Source organism: Erpetoichthys calabaricus, chromosome 16 (assembly GCF_900747795.2).
Source record: "Erpetoichthys calabaricus chromosome 16, fErpCal1.3, whole genome shotgun sequence".
In the NCBI taxonomy this organism is placed as follows: domain Eukaryota; kingdom Metazoa; phylum Chordata; class Cladistia; order Polypteriformes; family Polypteridae; genus Erpetoichthys; species Erpetoichthys calabaricus.
Window position 1 is genome coordinate 65,750,575 of NC_041409.2, and position 12,848 is coordinate 65,763,422.

The 12,848-nt window shown below is 40.3% G+C and overlaps 1 protein-coding gene across 1 annotated transcript in view; it reads right to left on the bottom strand.

Moving 5' to 3' along the window:
- Positions 1–444, bottom strand: part of prox2 (prospero homeobox 2) — a 29,300-nt gene extending 28,856 nt beyond the window's left edge. The window contains exon 1 of the mRNA XM_028821189.2: positions 394–444. The gene's annotated coding sequence lies outside the window, so the exon portion shown is untranslated. The remainder of the gene's footprint in view (positions 1–393) is intronic.
- Between the last annotated feature and the right edge of the window lie 12,404 nt (positions 445–12,848).

The following is a 12,848-nucleotide window of genomic DNA, read 5'->3' on the forward strand; positions in this document are numbered from 1 at the left end:
TCACTTGATGTCGGTGACCAGCGAGTGCGTGTGCGCGAAGACAGACTGGCGTCCCGTCCACACTCGGCATCTGGCTATCTGTCTCCAAAATTCTATTAAACATCCTCGTATAAAGCGCAGCTGCAAACGTTAAGTTAACCCGACTCCTTGGCATCGCTTTTATAAAACTGTGGTTTAAAGGGCAGAACTATTCCGTTGTTTTAGACGACTCATTTTCAGTGCAATATAAAAGCAGTTAAAGGGGAAAACCTCTAGATATAAATATGCTGCGGTACTTAAGAAATTAAGTTCAATCGCTGTTTTTAATTTTGTTAACTTTGATACAAATTGCAGAAAATTCATTGAAGCAAGTATTTGGCATCGAAAGAGCCAAAAACGATCCTGGAGTCCTACCTTACTGCCGGAGCCCCTGGGATCCTCGCGACAAAGTAAACTTGCAGCTGCTCTCCGAAAGGACTGTGAGAGAGCGAGCGAGCGCGCGCGCTAATTTATTAAGCAGATACACTCGGGCGCGTTCTGATGTCACCGGTGCCATAAAAGGCAACGAGGCGCGCGCGCGCGCGCGTCCCGGACGTCAGCACACAGCGTTGGGCAGGGCGCTGTAGCTGCTGAGGCCGCATAAAGTGAAAGCAGATAGAACTTCTAAAAGCTGATCTGAGAGTTTGTGTGAGTGAGTGAGTGATGTACATTGACGTGACGGAGTGAGCATCGTGCAAATGGAGTTTACGGAGACTTTGCGAACACTTCCTTCTTTGCAACCCCTGCATTTACGTTTACATTCACTTATTTGGCTGACGCCTTTATGAAAGGCGACTTACAACATTTGACGTCCCATTGGTCACATTTCTTTTGTTTTTCACAATTGAAGCATAGGCAGGGTTGAATGTGACTTGCTTTTAGTCACACACACAGAAAAGTTAAACTAATGAGGAAATTTAAGTTCATTTAAAATGATCACATTTGCTTACTCCTGACGTCCCCAACTAAATGCACATACTCTTGGTTTTGCAGTTTTTTCACAATATACATTAATTATTAATTGATTGTATTATTTGTACCCTGAGTCCATATTTTATAATATATTTCTGCTCTTTTATGCATCTAAATTTTCTCCTGAGATTAATAGTTTTTCTAATTGAATCCAATTATAGCTGTTTGTAGTTATATTGTAATAAATCTCTTAAGTGTCTCTTTAATATACTTAAATGACGTTGAAATAACTTCGTTGGGTTATTTCTTTTTAAACAGCGACATTATCGTCTCAGTGACTGTTATCATTATTCACTTATTTTATGTTAATCTTAGTCAAAAATCAACCCTTTTTATACTCAAAATACGCTACGACCTTTTTCACTATACAGTACACAGTTGCATTAGTTTGGTTTCACCTAAAATAGAAGTTTTATGTACAACACCGTCCTGTATTTGTAAAAGTATGATATTTACCTTTAAGATCCTCAACTTTGTAAATTTTGAAAGACTTTTAGTAAACTTTTTTTTTTTTTTTTTACTGAATGTGGATTTCTTGTGGTTGTTGATGATTTTATTGTCTTTTTTGATACACTGCAAACTTGTAGCCCACCCTTCCATCACAAAAGCATTTTTTTCTTTTCCAATACACCATAAGAAGTAACTTTAGGATTACACAGAAACTTCAGTCCACGAATATAACTCCTATTCATTTCATAAAATAATCTATTAACCACTGCAGAGTTTTAATAAAACTTTAATGTGTTGTTTGTGTTGATAGAATGCGTGTGTCACGTTTTAATGGCCCATGTTAAGCAGTTGAACACGAACATATTCAGTTATTAAAAAATCCAAAGGTTTGACTAAATCAAAGCTCGCTATTGCTGCACACCAATAGTGGCAGAAGTGAACCCACAGCCTCCAAATCATCAGCCACTATGAGCCTAGGCCCTCACGACTCCTTATTAGATATGCGGTTCAGAAAAGAATGTCGCTCTTTGATTAACAGATTTGACCGAAACATTTTTCTCTCTTCTCTCCTCAATGAAAATGTATAAACTTTGTGATTTTTGACGCTCGTGCCTTCCCCATTTTCAAGTTCCATAATATACACCCATCATTTCTGAACACATTTTACGTGATTTCAGGAAAAAAGAGCAGGTGTGTGGAGTTTACGATTTAATGGGGCAAGAAGCCTTGAATGGCACAGCAAGACCCCCGCGCCTCTCTCTCTCTCTCTCCATAAAACCAGATCGTGATACAGAGTAGCCTACTGACCCCTCAGTGTCAGGAGGGTTACATAAATTGATCGATCTGATCATTAAGGGAAGTCGATTGCTGGTTTCTAGTTGCTTTTCTTGGCGGAGCTGACTTGTTCAGCCTACCTGAAATGTTAATTAAGCATGTGTGAATGGATATACTGATAATATGTATTGAGTACTGCGAGACGTGCAAGACAAACAGTTGTGTTGCTTGATCAGTGTCAAGCCATGCAGACAAGTAGTGAATGTGTTAATGCAGTGGCGGTACACGATGTAAAAAGTTAAACACGTTTTGAAAACCACTTGTGCCAATGTGTATGTAACTCGTTATCAGGGTCACACAAAAAAAGAGAGAGAATGAAACCACGGAATACTTCATATTTGACTGCAAAATGTCAAACTGGTAAACTGTCATCAAATGTTGACATTTTACCACAGATTGCGACCTGTACAGTCTTGGCAATGCCATTCATTTGTCCGAATCGTGGAGGGTCAGGTTATGACCGACGGCGCGCACTCAACCATAGTCAGGGCACCGTTAAGCTCGCGTCTCGTCACGTGGCATCGACAAAAGCGCTGTGGCACATGCGCAACACTTACTTCTTTTATACGATTAATGGGTTATTAAGGAATCCAGTGTTTTGTATGTTTGTGTTTATAATGACTTTTTTTTCGTTTACAAATTGTACACTATCGTGCCTCAAGTGAAAAAACAATTGCGCTTATAACTAATTGGATTTGGCGTACCCGTTAATTTGTATTCTGTATAAAATGTTATTTTAACACCTAAAAACGGGAGTGTACACATTGCGACTTAGCTACACTCATTAACATTGAAGGTAGAAAAGTGGCTCTTCGACTCATACTGCATACAATCACTCAAAGTTTAGATTTTCTTTATCTGTTGCCTGCTAGGCGATTTACTGTACTTTAAAGATTTCTATGTTTTTCTTGTTAGGAACATTTTCAAAGCCTAAAGAACCAATTTTATCTACAAAGCACCCTCCACAGAATGAAATGGTTTTCTGTCAAGTAATCGTTCTACGAGAAACCGCACGTAGTGCCAGTTTAGAAGACTTTTTTTTTTTGTTTAAAGTTCAAGGCGAAACGTCTCTCCGGTTTCTCTTTTTTCTTTTTTATGCAGACGCCACATTTCCACTGTGCCGGTTTACAGTCACTGAGCCCTTCGCGAGTAAATCGAAGGCCCTGAGAAATCTATACGGGGTTCCTCTGACACACGCCGTGGACTCGGGTGAAAGAAAGTATTTTTTTGGACCCGCACTTTCCTTTCCGTGCCATCGTCACTGCGAATACCCCATATAAGGCGCCCCGATTTTGTCCTTAACTGGCGAGATTTTCTGATGTGGCGGGATCCTTCTTGATCGTCAATTTGCGAAATAGATTTGACTTTCCTTACTCGAGCAACTCTTTATAGTGTATTATAAAACAATTACGGCTAATATGAAATTTGTGCCTTATGTTATGATGTTTTATTTGGCAGGGCATTTAACACGGGCGAGTTCTTAAGAGTTAGGACAAATTCAAATACACTGTTTATATATTTCGACAATTTGTGTGCATTAAACGACTTGCTCAGAATCCTTGTGATTCTTGAAAATTTCTTAAATTCATCTTTTATTGTGCCATCCCTACCGCATTTTGTCTCGTGCGTCTACTCCAGTTTTTCACAACGATCCAGTTTAGTCGCCAATTAAACAACGTCAAAGTGTCGCATGTTTTGAAATACTCCATTTTAATATGAATGTTTATGATGATGATTGAGTATATTATTTTTTCTGTTCATTTTATTTAATACATTCGTTATCGACTCCTGCTTGCTAACCCGGTTCAAGCGCCAATGGTAACATCATCAGGCGCAAAGCAGGAGCCAGCCATAGGCTGGGCACATTCGGGATGAAGCATCACATACGATGTACTGATAACTGCTATTCAGCAAAGAAACTGGTACAGTTTGACGTATATAAAAGGTTACGTTCACGCTAGTTTACTTTAGTACGTAACCCCGCTAAAACGCGATCGCTCCCATGTTTTAGGCAGCCCACTTCCTTAACCAATAATGTGTTACAGCTACCGGTGGATATGATTGGTGTGACTGATCTTTTCGTGTAAAGGTTTCATTATTTTTTACTTGTGTAAAGCAGACGTAAGTAGATGAAGAAATCCGTTAAAAGCTTCGGGGCAAAAAGAAAAAAAAAAAAGGTGTACGCGCAGGCACGTGACCGGGGCCCCTGGCACCGAATGCCGAGTACGCGCATGCTGCGCATCTTTGTTGGTGCAGATGCAGGGTTTTGGATTACAAATTTTATAACAAAAGTGACGGAAATTCCGACTCCTTTATTTAAATGACGAAATGATGATCGGCCTGCAATTGTCAACAGTTTAAATTTTTGTGATCAAATTAAAGACTAACACATCACTGTGTAGTGCGCTTGTTCACTGAAAAGAATATCTTGCTAATTTTTTTTATTCCGATTTTTATAAATAGTGAACATCCATCCATCCTCCAACCCGCTGAATCCGAACACAGGGTCACGGGGGTCTGCTGGAGCCAATCCCAGCCAAAACAGGGCACAAGGCAGGAACCAAACCCGGGCAGGTTGCCAACCCACCGCAGGACACACACAAACACACCCACCCACACACCAAGCATACACTAGGGCCAATTTGGAATCGCCAGTCCACCTAACCAGCATGTCTTTGGACGGTGGGAGGAAACCCACGGGTGGGAGGAAACCCACGCAGACACGGGGAGAACATGCAAACTCCACGCAGGGAGGACCCGGGAAGCAAACCCAGGTCCCCAGGTCTCCCAACTGCGAGGCAGCAGCGCTACCCACTGCGCCACCGTGCTGCCCAATAGTGAACAGCGTGGGGAAGCTTGCAATAAACGAAGATCATGGCTGCATCGGCATCAAAGATACAGCGTTGAGTGAGATGCCAGTTCGTGGCAAGACATTAACACGGCTGGCCAATCGACCGAACCGAACTGGTCACGGGATGCGACTACACGCAGACCTCGCCAAGAGGGGGCGAACGGGGCAGTGAGGTGTAGGCGCTGAACACTGCGCTATCGTGTCTTCCACACCTTTAAAGTAGCTGTTTTTTTGTTTTGTTTTGTTTTTTTCTTATGACATTTTATTGGGTTGTGGTCCCTCGTTGAACCATTACTTCATAAAGGACTATTTCATTTTGGAGGGGTTCTTTGGGTTTGAAAAAAGTGCCTAACATGTTAGGCAGGAGCTTAAGGCTTTGGAGGCTGTGGGTTCTAATTCCTCTAATTACACCCCGCAAGTCACTTCACCTACCTGTGCTCCAACTGGGAGAGAAAAGAAAGAAAGAAAAGTAAATAATTAATATCTCTCGGATGTTAAGTCGCCTTGGATGACGACGTCAGTCACATAATAAGTAATAATAATATGAAATCTTAATATTTAGTGCAGGATACTAACTGATAACACCTGAACTTATCATGTTCTTTTTTTAAATTCAGAAGCATATTTTAATTTTACAAATATATTACCATCTAATGATTATTTAAGGTCACTGTTATGGATCTAACAATACTTTTTGGGACCATCATGTGTGGAAGGCTCTTTTAGGAACCAAAAAAAGTTTCCCATGTGGCAATGCACTGAAGAACCATTCTGGCCCCTTCATTTTTTAAACGTGTGGGCCGAAAGCAGTAAGGTGTCCAGAGCAATTTTTCTTAACAGCCATGCAAGAAGCAAACAGATGTTAAAAGACGTTTGTGATGTACAATTTTTTTAAATACAGAATACTGGGGGTAATTAAAATTTTCTGGAAGTGTAGAGTTTTCCATAACTTTTGTTTCATGTATCCATTTTAGGTTAAAAAAAAAAAAAACACACTATCAAACTGCTAGACCTAGTTAGCAAAGAATCTGTTTTCAAATGAGATTAGATAAATTTCCCCTTGGGTGTTAATAAAGTCTTAGATGAAACTTACAGCCAGGGCCGGATTTATATGAAAAGAGGCCCTAGGCTATTCCACTTATGAGGCCCTTTCACCTTCCATTTTTAAGTTTGTAAATTACATGAGAGATAATAAAATACATCATTACTGTGATTAACCAATACATTTTTATGTTTGTTTATTAGTCATATGCGTAGAATTTCTCCTTATTTTCGGTTCAGTGTTTTAGTGTTCACTGTTTTTAGAATAGTGTAATTTTAATTTTACTAACAATTTGAATGTAGGCCCCTCTTGATCTTGAGGCCCTAGGCTGAAGCCTAGTTAGCCTATAGGAAAATCCGGCCCTGCTTACAAAATAAATAAGTGAATTAATTAACAGATAGATAAATAATGAATGTACATTGCACAGAAACAGCAGAGCGAACTAAAGAGTATAAGTGTTTTGTCTGGGGTGTTGGGTGGAAGCACTGAATTGTCTGATAGTATAGCAGCGGGCAGAAATAATGTCAATATTTTAGAATTTCTGTGTAAGTTTTAACCTGTCTTTACTCTGTTTATTTATTTAATCATTTATTTTTATTTATGTCTGTTACTGGAAGCAACTGAGAAGGCAAGTATCATGTTTTCTTGAGTAAACTTGACTAAATCAAAACCCTGAGCTTGAAGTTATCTGTTTAAGAATTGAAACATCAAGCTGCAAAATCAAAATAAATATTTTTAAACATTTCTTGGCAAGAAAAGTGATTCAAGATGTACTTTACAAATGTGATTGCTTCATAAGCGATGAACTATTTGATATTGCATAGCTTACAATTAATATATGCAGTCACTACACTGTGTAATCTGTTCAATTGTTTTCCTTTGATTGTTTTGTCTGTCAGTCATTTTCCAACCCGCTATGTCCTAACACAAGGTCACGGGGGTCAACTGGAGCCATCCCAGCCAGCACTGGGCGCAAGGCAGGAGCAAACTCCAGGTTAGGGTGCCAGCCGACCGCAGGGCACACACTAGGGACAATTTAGGATCACCAATGTACTTAACCTGCATGTCTTTGGACACGGGGAGAACATGCAAACTCCATGTAGGGAAGACCCGGGAAGCGAACCCAGGCCTTGTTACTGCGAGGCAGCAGCGCTACCACTGCACCACCGTTTTATAAATTTAATTTCTTTGGTTATCTAGAGTGAAAAGCTCCCATTTCACAAGCAATAATTTAAGCTTGTGATTTGAAAATGAAATGTATAAGGTGTTTTCTATTTGAGAAACCCCAATTTTGGCTGCCATTCACCATCTGTCTTTTTGTGTAAAACTGCTTCACTCCTTTTAGTTTCTTCAGAGTTTAGATTTCTAACTATAAGTAAATGTCAGCCCCTACATTTGTAAACCTGTCCAGTCCACTTGATGGATACTCGGGGCTATTGGATGTAAGACATGAAGCAGTCCTTTTTTGGAGGGCTGGTCAGTGTGTAAACGTTATTGAGCAACATCAAGGAACACACACCTCAATGTCCAATGTAGCAGGTATTTTTTTTATACTCCAATGCAGCACATTTGTGTTTTGCAATGTTCTATAAAAAAGTTCGGAATGACAACTCCATATCATTACTAAACAATTTCTAACCCACAATTGAATTCTGAGTTCCCTTCTTCCTGAATTGGTTATCTGGGCTAACCTCCTTGGACTTCATTTTATGCCTATCTATATAATTCACTAAGCAGCCGACCATGGCACGCAAAACAGAGACCATGGGATACGCACTACAGAGCCACGCCCACCAACTCTAACCCTTCTCCCGAGTCCACCCTCGCTCTCGAGGCTTGCTCCTCGATGTTGGAGACGGGACAAACGGAACACCTGTGACACTGCCTTCACATTGTTTTCCTTTTATTTCTGATCCCGTTCAACAACTATATGGCGACATCGACTTCTCAACTGTGACTCTGGAACAACTCAGTACGTGAGCTATATTAAGCGTCGCCAACAAAGACTCACTACACCTTAATGAACAAGTACTGAAACTTATCCCTACCGTTAAAGTAACTTTCACCAGCGTTGACTCCATCGTCACAGATGATCCCGCAGATCAACTTTCATTCCCCGAAGAATTTCTTAATAGTCTTACTCCCACTGGCATGCCTCCGCATAAACTCAAAATTAAAATTGGTTCAGTCGTCATGCTTCTCAGAAACCTCATGCCAGCAAGAAGTCTCTGTGATGGCACTAGACTGACTGTTACCAGCATTCACCACAATGTACTGGAGTGTAAAACTATCGCAGCTGCTACCTCACAAACTGTCCTTATTCCCCGGATATCCCTGACCCCATCAGATTCAAATTTGCCTTTTACTTTTACACGCAGACAATTTCCTGTTAGATTGACCTTTGCAATGACAATAAGGCACAGGGCCAAACTTTCAAAAAGATATGCCTGTATCTGCCAAAACCAGTTTTCAGTCACGGACAATTGTATGTTGCTCTCTCCAGAGTTCCATCTTTTCATTCACTCACAGTCGTATCCTCAAACCCACCCCATTTGGACAACTGTGTCTTTCAGGAAGTGTTCACCCATCAATAAATAATTATGCGGCGTATGCTACGCCGCGGGTTGGCTAGTAGCAATTATTTTGCTCGTCCTTATTTTTGCATTGTGCATAAGCAGACTATGGTGCAAACTGCCATGACGTCTCTTCTTGGTCCTTCCCTCCTCCCAATGTTTTGATAAGCAGGCCTACACTCTTAAAATATTGGTTCCTTAAAGGCATTTCATGGTACTTTGCTGGGTTGTATGGTTCTTCATTGATCTATTGCTTGACAAAGAACCATTTAATTCTGGGACAGGTTCTCTGCATATGAAGTTGGTTCTTTGTGCTTTGAAAAACTTCCTAATATCTAAAAAACCTGAAATGTTTCATGTATGGTAGACTACAAAGCAGGGTACTAGCAGATTAAGAAAACCTGGACTTAGTCTGTGTGATTGTATACAGTGAGAGTCCTTTTAAAATCATCACGTATCTGAATTTTACAAATCCGTTACCATCTATTCATGTTGATTTGCTGTTTGGAATTTAAGGATTTAAACCAGGGGTGTCGAACTCCAGTCCTGGAGGGCCGCAATGGTTGCAGGTTTTCATTGTAACCACCTTCTTAATTAGTGACCTGTTTTGCTGCTAATTAACTTTTGCCTTAGTTTTAATTAACTCAGCTAAGACCCTTTAGTTCTTTCTTTTTCCTTAATTAGCAGCCAAACAATAATTTGACACAAAATGAACAAACAGGTGACCAGCTAAGCACATTATCTGAACATAAAGAAAGGTGATGGTCTTGGTAATGTTGATCTCTCAGGTCAGTAATCAGAAACAGAAAATCAACAGTTTGGGAAATGTCTGCTGTGGTAGAATGAGAGCAGCAGCAAGCCATGGAATTAAACAACAGGTTTAATTAACAGCCAGAATTGGCTTCTCATTAAGCAACTGGTTGGAGTGAAATTGGTTGGCGTTTGAAGCCCCAATTTAGCTGGTCATCTGTTGGTTCGTTTCATGTCTCATTTCTGTTTGGCTGCCATTTAATGAAGAAAAGGACTGAATCCTTAAAAATAGGGCTAGTAAAATGAAGGGAAATGGAATTAATTAGCAGTGAAAACTGGTCAACTGTTAGAATGAAAACCTGCAGCCACTGCGGCCCTCCAGGCCTGGAGTTCGACACCTGTGATCTAAACAAATAAAGGTTTGTTTTGGAGCCTTTTTTTGGATGGCTCTTTTGGGAACCAGAAAATGCTTCCTCTGTGGCATCACTTGGAAGAATCACTCTGGCACCTTTATTTTTAAGTGTATATTAGCACAAGCTAGGAGAGAGTCTGTAGTGGTGAAGGGACATTCAAAAATGGGAGGCATGCAACTGGAGACCAAGGACAGGTCCGTAATTTGTGAATCCAGCAAAAAAACAAATAATAGTCAGTGTGCTCCCCTTGACTTTCTCATATACTCAGATAGAGGAAAAGGTCATGAGAACCACTTCCAGTTGTGTAATATTTCTCAAATATCATATCTCTTTGTTTCTCATCATACCTAATTGATAATATCGATACACAATCATTTAGCTCTATAATCACATTTTATATTAAAATTATATTTTTGCACTTAGGGAGGTTGAAAATGGCAGCGGAATTTTTTTCATGATTACATGCGCAGTACTTAGTTTACATGCAAAGTAAACTAAGAAAATGTGTTAAAACTGTATTATATAATATTTGTTGCAATAAATGGCTATAGATAAAACTTCATTTAGCTTGTGATTATGATGGCAAAAATAAAAAAAAAAATCATAAAATTAAATGTATTACCAGGAACACGACGAGGACGTAGCAGCTTATTATTCCTATTACATCTTTATATGTATAAATAAAAATAAAATGAATAATAGTTATTGAAAGAATTTGCTTTATATTTAATACAGTGTTTAATATCGTGTACAAATTTATATTTACATGATACAAAAATTCTGATGGTTGTTTACTCAAGTGGAAGTAGTATTTAAGTTTTCTCAAATTTCATATCTGTTAGCTTTTTCTCATTATAAATATCTATACAAAATTTGAATCATCTATCTGTAATTATAACCATAGTTTACTTGAAAATTTGCAAAAGTACTCCATTAAAGTACCACTTCTGGTTGCCGGAAGTGGCCCAAACGTTGATAGGATTCCATATTTTGATATAAGGCAGGTGTACAAAATCTCATTGACCTAGGTCAGAGCGTTTTCAAGTTATCATGTTTACACACACAGACATAATTTGAAAAATGGTATTTTTAGGACTCAGGAAGGTCTAAAACGTAAAGATTCGTCAAAATCCCGAGATCACATTTTTACACGATTCCTATACTTTCTCTATATTATGTATCCGAGAAAATAAAAAGCACAAAAAGGCAAGAGAAATAAGAGGAGTTCAAAACGCAGAAGATATGAAAATGTGATGAATAATCAACACAAGAAACTGGAAAAATGATAGATAGATAGATAGATAGATAGATAGATAGATAGATAGATAGATAGATAGATAGATAGATAGATACTTTATTAATCCCAATGGGAAATTCACATTCTTCAGCAGCAGCATACTGATACAATAAATAATATTAAATTAAAGAATGATAACAATGCAGGTGAAAAACAGAAAAACAGACAATAACTATGTATAATGTTGAATGTTAACGTTTACCCCTCTGGGTGGAATTAAAGAGTCGCATAGTTTGGGGGAGAAACGATCTCCTCAATCTGTCAGTGGAGCAGGACAGTGACAGCAGTCTGTCGCTGAAGCTGCTCTTCTGTCTGGAGATGATACTATTAAGTGGATGCAGTGGATTCTCCATAATTGATAGGAGCCTGCTGAGCGCCCTTTGCTCTGCCACAGATGTTAAACTGTCCAGCTCCATGCCAACAATAGAGCTTGCCTTCCTCACCAGTTTGTCCAGACGTGAGGCGTCTTTCCTCTTAATGCTGCCTCCCTAGCACACCACTGCGTAGAAGAGGGTGCTCGCCACAACTGTCTGATAGAACATCTGCATCATCTTATTGCAGATGTTGAAGGACGCCAGCCTTCTAAGGTAGTATAACCGGCTCTGTCCTTTCTTGCACAGCGCATCAGTATTGGCAGTCCAGTCTAATTTATCATCCAGCTGCACTCCCAGATATTTATAGGTCTGCACCATCTGCACACAGTCATCTCTGATGATCACTGGGTCCATGAGGGGTCTGGGCCTCCTAAAATCCACCACCAGCTCTTTGGTTTTGCTGGTGTTCAGGTGTAGGTGGTTTGAGTCGCACCATTTAACAAAGTCATTGATTAGGTCCCTATACTCCTCCTCCAGCCCATTCCTGATGCAGCCCACGATAGCAGTGTCATCAGCGAACTTTTGCACATGGCAGGACTCCGAGTTGTATTGGAAGTCCGATGTATATAGGCTGAACAGGACCGGAGAAAGTACAGTCCCCTGTGGCGCTCCTGTGTTGCTGACCACAATGTCAGACGTGCAGTTCCCAAGACGCACATACTGAGGTCTGTCTTTAAGATAGTCCACGATCCATGCCACTAGGTATGAATCTAATCCCATCTCTGTCAGCTTGTCCCTAAGGAGCAGAGGTTGGATTGTGTTGAAGGCGCTAGAGAAGTCTAGAAACATAATTCTTACAGCACCACTACCTCTGTCCAAGTGAGAGAGGGATCGGTGTAGCATATAGATGATGGCATCCTCTGCTCCCACCTTCTCCTGATATGCAAACTGCAGAGGGTCGAGGGCGTGTTGAACCTGTGGCCTAAGGTGGTGAAGCAGCAGCCTCTCCATGGTCTTCATCACATGTGATGTCAGAGCAACAGGCCGAAAGTCATTCAGCTCACTAGGACGTGATACCTTTGGGATTGGGGTGATACAAGATGTTTTCCAAAGCCTTGGGACTTTCCCCTGTTCCAGGCTCAGGTTGAAGATGCGCTGTAGAGGGCCCCCCAGCTCCGATGCACAGACCTTCAGCAGTCGTGGCGATACTCCATCTGGACCCGCTGCTTTGCTGGCACGAAGTCTCCTCAGCTCTTTGCTCACTTGCGCTGTTGTAATTATGGGTGGGGATGTCTTTCCTATGCTGGTATCAGCAGAAGGATGTGTGGAGGGTG